Source organism: Mirounga leonina, unplaced genomic scaffold, assembly GCF_011800145.1.
Source record: "Mirounga leonina isolate KUSES-001 unplaced genomic scaffold, KU_Mleo_1.0 Mir_173, whole genome shotgun sequence".
In the NCBI taxonomy this organism is placed as follows: Eukaryota; Metazoa; Chordata; class Mammalia; order Carnivora; family Phocidae; genus Mirounga; species Mirounga leonina.
In genome coordinates, this window is record NW_023270447.1 from 82,294,807 (window position 1) to 82,300,725 (window position 5,919).

The following is a 5,919-nucleotide window of genomic DNA, read 5'->3' on the forward strand; positions in this document are numbered from 1 at the left end:
CCCCAAGCCCCTGGTATCCTCTATTCTGCTTTCTGTGTCTATGAAATTGCCTATTCTAGAAACCTCATATAAGTGGAATCATACAGTATCTGTCCTTTGTATCTGGCTTATCTCACTTACTATAATGTTTTCAAGGTTCCTCCCTGTCATAGCATCTATCAGAATTTCATTCCTTCTGATGGCTGAATGATATTGCACCATGTGGATATTCCACATTTTGTTTACCCAGTCCTCTGTTGATGGATTTCTGGGTTCTTTCCACCTTTTGGCTCCTGGGAATAATGCTGCTATGTTTGAGTCCCTGTTTTCAGTTCTCTCAGTATCTACCTAGAAGTGGATTTACTGGGCCATATGGTAATTTTATGTTTAGCTTTTTGAGGAACCACCAACTGTTTTCCTTAGTGGCTGCACCACGAAACGTTCGCACCGGCTCTGAACAAGGGTTCTGATGTTTGCACCTCCTCACCAATACCTCTTTTCCGTTTCTTTGATCACAGCCATCCTGGTGGGTGTAAAGTTAACTTCTCTTTATGTGAATTGATTTAACCTCTAATTTCAACTTTGCTCATTACCCTGATTCTCTGCAACAAAGAAGAAATTGAGAAATGACCCAGAAAATGAGATTTCTTCTTCCTTCGTCTTTGATCCTGTCTCTTATCTTCCTAAAGTCTTGGAGTGTCGAAGTCAGAACTCCCCTTTAAGGGAGGGGGGCAGGAAGCCTGCTTCTCCCTCTCCCGCTCCCCCTGCTTGTGTTCCCTCTCTCGCTGTCTTTCCCTCTGTCAAATAAATAAATAAAATCTTTTAAATAAATAAATAAAATCTTTTAAATAAATAAATAAGTAAATAAAAATAAAGGAGGGGGAGAGATATCGAAAGGGGCAGGGAGGGCACACTCCCACATCGACAATCTTATCCCCTCACATTCTCACCATTACATTTATATGACTGTTCTCCCACCAAACTGTAAGCTTCTATTTTTTTTAAAGATCTTATTAATTTATTTGAGAGAGAGAGAGAAAGCATGGTGGTGGGGAGGGACAGAGGGAGAAGCAGGCTCCCCTCTGAGCAGGGAGCCCAATGTGGGGCTCCATCCCAGGACCCTGAGATCATGACCTGAACTGAAGGCAGCCGCTTAACTGACTGAGCCACCCAAGTGCCCCAGAGACTGTGAGCTTCCTGAATGCGGGACCCTGTCCCTGTCATCTGCGGGACCCTGTATTCAGCCGCACAGGTTTTGGCACAGAGTCAGTGCTCCGTGAATGAGTAAGTAAATGTGTGTGTGTTCAGTTGGCTACATCCCAAAACCAAGTGGCAATTTGGGGACGTGCCACCGCGTTTTCTCTTTCACGCTCTGACTCCTTGCATCAATGCGTGCTGAACAACCCAGGGGAAGAGAGGGTATCCAAGGAATAAAGCACCTGGACTCATTTAGAGTGAGAGAACTTCCAGCTGGGAGAGCATCTAGCACCAGCTCTCGAGAGCTGAACTTTGGGGTGGCGTCCACAATCAGCACCAAGCTCCATCACGTCCACTCTGGAAGCCAAGCAGTGTGAAGGCAGCATGCGGAGACTGGCCTCGCCATGTGGCTGCCGCAGGTAGGAAGCCTTCCCCTCATGAACCTCAGAGGGAGTCACCACTCCGTGCCTGGGGACAGCCTGGCCTGCCAGCGTGTCACAACATTGGCAGCTCAGTTCCGTCTAACATATGCTGGGTGCTGGGTGCTGGCGCCACAGGGATGAAGCCAACCCAGCTCCTGCTTTCATCGAGCTCACAAACCAGAGGACACAACGAGGAAGAATCTTTACAATGCATGGTGGGAAGTGCTAGGATGGAGGAATTCCCGGGGGCTATGGGTGCCAAGAGAAGAGAGGCCCAGCTTAGCCGGGGGCAGTCAGGGAAGGCTCTCCAGAAGAGGTTACAGTGACAGAATAATACCTGTGAGGTAGGCAGGGCAAAGATTGTTATCTCCATTGTGTAACGGAGGCCACTGAAACTGTGACAAGCCCCAGGGAAACCACACTGCCCTGCAGTCGGAGGAGGTCAGACAGTCCCTGGACTTCTCAAACCTCCATCTCATAGCTGGACATTGCCCAAAAGGCATTCCTAGACCTCTGCTTGAGAATAAGTGGACCTATCATCTACTCCCAGGTTAATTACATTATTTACCAAAAGAATTCAATTCAACCCAACAGGCAGAGGATAGGCTCAGATAGAGCCCATCCCAAGCACGAGGAGGTGAACAGAGAGGCAAAGTCTTGCTGATTCATCCAGCTGCTTTCTGGTAGGTCCAGGGCCAGGGTGGGGGTTTGGTGTGGACAGCTGTCCTTGGTGGCCTCCTGAAATATATATTATAGGTCACTTACCATTTTTCTCTGCTGTATTTTTCTTCCATCATAGACATTTCTAAGAGAAATTCCCCCATTCCTCAGATGGGGAAACCACTTATAAAAGGGCACTCAGTAACAAAACAATCTTGAAAAAGAATGAAATTAGAGAACTCACACTTCCCAGTTTCAACACTTTCTACAAAGCTACAGTAATCAAGACAGTATAGTACTGAAATGATGCTGGACGTGTAGATCAATGGAATAGAATTCAGAATCCAGAAATGAACACTTACAGTCAGTTGACTTTCCAGAAGTGTGCCAAAACAATTCAATAGAGAAACCATAGTCTTTTCAACAAATGGTGCTGAGATATCCACATGCAGAAGAATGAAGTTGAATCCCTACCTCATACCATATACAAAAAATTAAAAATGGATCCTAGTTTTAGTGTAAGAGCTAAAACGACACAGCTTTTAGAAGAAAACATAGACCTAAGTCTTCATGACCTTGGATTTATGTTCTAATAAAAAAATAATCTAGGGGCGCCTGGGTGGCTCAGTCGTTAAGTGTCTGCCTTCGGCTCAGCTCATGATCCCAGGGTCCTGGGATCGAGCCCCGCATCGGGCTCCCTGCCCACTTCTCCCTCTCCCACTCCCCCTGCTTGTGTTCCCTCTCTTGCTGTATCTCTCTGGTCAAATAAATAAATAAAATCTTAAAAAAAAATCTAATGGATTCTCAGAAATGACATCAAAAGCACAAGCAAGAAAAGAAAAAATAGATAAATAACTTCAATAAAATTTAAAACTTTTGTGCTTCAAAGGACAAAAAAGTGAAAATACAATGCACATCATGTGAGAAAATTTTTGCAAATTATATATATCTGACAAGGGACTTACGTCTAGAATATATAAAGAACTCTTACCACTCAACAGTAAAAAGACAACTCGATTTATACATCAATAATGGACTCTAGTAGACATTTTTCCAAAGAAGATACACAAATAGCCAATAAGCACATGGACAGATGCTCCATCGTGGGGCACCGGGCTGGCTCAGTCAATGGAGCATGCAACTCTTGATCTCGGAATTTTAAGTTCAAGTTCTATGTTGGGCATAGAGATTACTTAAAAAATATTTATTTATTTTTAAAAATTTATTTATTTTATTTGAGTGAGAGAGAAAGTGAGTGCCGGTGAGGAGGGGGAGCAGAGAGAGTCTCAAGCAGATTCCGCACTGAGAGCAGAGCCCAATGGGGGGCTTGATCTCATGACCCTGAAATCATGACCTGAGCCAAAAGCAAGAGTTGAATGCCCAACTGACTGCACCACCCAGGTGCCCCAAAAATAAAATCCTTAAAAAAATGAATAAAGAAATGAAGATGCTCCATCTCATCAGCCATCAGGGAGAGGTCAATCAAAACCATAATGGGATATCACTTCATACCCACACCCACTAGGATGGCTAGAATTAAAAAAGGCAGATAATAACAAGTGTTGGTCAGGATGTGGGAAAGTTGGAACCCTCATACACTGCATCTGGGAATGTAGAATGAGGCAGCTCCCTCGGAAAACAGTCTGGCAGTTACCCAAGAGCCTAAACATAGAGTGAGCATATGACCCAGCAATTACTCTCCTCGATATATATTCAAGAGAAATGAGAACATATATTTACACAAAAATCTGTGCATGAATGTTTACAGCAGTATTATTCATAATAGCCAAAAAGTAGAAACATACAAATGTCTATTAACTGATGAATGGATATATACATGTAGTATGTTGGCCATAAAAGGGAATGATGGATGTAGGCTACAACGTGGATGAATCTTGACATTTTGCTGAGCGAAGAAGCCAGTCACCAAGGAATACAAATTGCATGATTCGATTTATTTGAAATGTGTTGAATAGGCAAATCTAAAAGGCAGAGAGTAAATTAATGGTAGCCTAAGGCTGGAGTTCGGGTGGGAGAATGGAGGTGATGGCGACAAGGTGTGAAGTTTCTACTTAGGGTGATAAAAATGTTCTAATATTGGATGATGGTCAAACAATTCTGTGAATATATTAAAAGCCACTGAATTGTACACTATTTATTTGAGAGTGAGAGAAAGAGCACGAGTGGGGGGTCAGGCAGAGGGAGAAGGAGACTCCCTGTTGAGCAGGGAGCCCGATGCAGGACTCGATCCCGGGACCCCAAGATCATGACCTGAGCCCAAGGCAGATGCTTAACCAACTGAGCCACCCAGGTGCCCCTGAATTATACACTTTAAACGGGAGAAGTGTATGGTATGGGAATTAAATCTCAATAAAGCTGTGAATAAAAAGAAAAGGCACCAAGTGCTCCGAAAGGAGGACCTCATCTACATGTACCAGCCACCCCCTCATTTCTGTCCTCAGAGTCCATGCCTTTCTATTAGGGTTGGGGGCATCCCTTGTTCAGATGCTCACAGAGTTTGTAAGTTCCAGATGGGGACAGAGAGGCGGCTGGATCCCTTCTGGAGCCTCTGCCCCCTTAAAATTTCAGCTTGTGGAATATTGGGGCCTGAGGATTCTGAGGTGGAGACAGTGAACAATGGGGGGCGTGTTCAAGGGGTCTCAAGGGGGTTCCTCCAGATGGGTCATCCACCCCTGGGGCAGGAAGGCCTGCAGGAAAGGGGAATGTGCAGGGAGTCCTCATGGGAGAGAGACAGGAGGAGAGAGGAACTCCCCAGGGAGATGGAGGGACTTGGTCACAGTGCTGACTTCCCTGTGCCAAGTGAGAGACTAGATCTTTTGGGAGGCGGGGACTGCGCCTGGGGTGGGCGTCCCTCGGGAGTGGAGATCTTGTTTGCATTGTGGGGGTGCTGGCCCAGCTGTGGGAAGAACTGGAGGGTAGGCAAGGGTGGGAGGAAAGGAGGAGGGAGTGGGGATTTGGGTTCGTGGCTGAGGCGGGCACCTCCTCTGTGCCCCTGATAAACGGTGAGAGCCTTCCGAACACCCAGTGTACCCTCAGGGCCTGGTGCTGTGCCTAGCTTGGGCATGGGTTCCGTGAAACAGTTGTTGGTTGCGTAGGTAAACGAATGAGAATGAGTAGCTTGGAGGCAAGATAATATGGTGAGACAAGCAGTCTCGAGAGCCTCACAGTGCTGGGTCTGAATCCAGATCTTCTGCAGGCTAGCTGTGTTGTATTGGACGAGAGACTGGGCTTCTCTGAGCCTCGGGGCTAAACCCACTGACCTCACAGCGGGGTTGGGAGAATACTGCTCACAAACGTGCCCAGCAAATAGAAGGTTCCTCTGTGTCTGTTGGCTGGCCTTCCATGATTCAAAGTGAAAACACCATCAAGATCTCCAAGATCCTACACTCTCATGGAATGGTAGGATTTACCTCCTAGAAACTTATTAACAGTAAAATGGCGTCTGTGATGCACCCATAGAAATAGCGTTAATGTTGCCTCGGAGGAACTCAGAGGCTGAGGGGAGAGCTGAGGTGGCTGGAAGCTTGGAGAAGAAGTGGGAGGCTGAAGAATGGGGGTGGGGGTTGGAGAGGCAGAGAAGTGGGCTGCAGGCACAAAGGCTGGGGGTCTCTGGGATTAGGATTGCAGGAGGCTGCCCAGG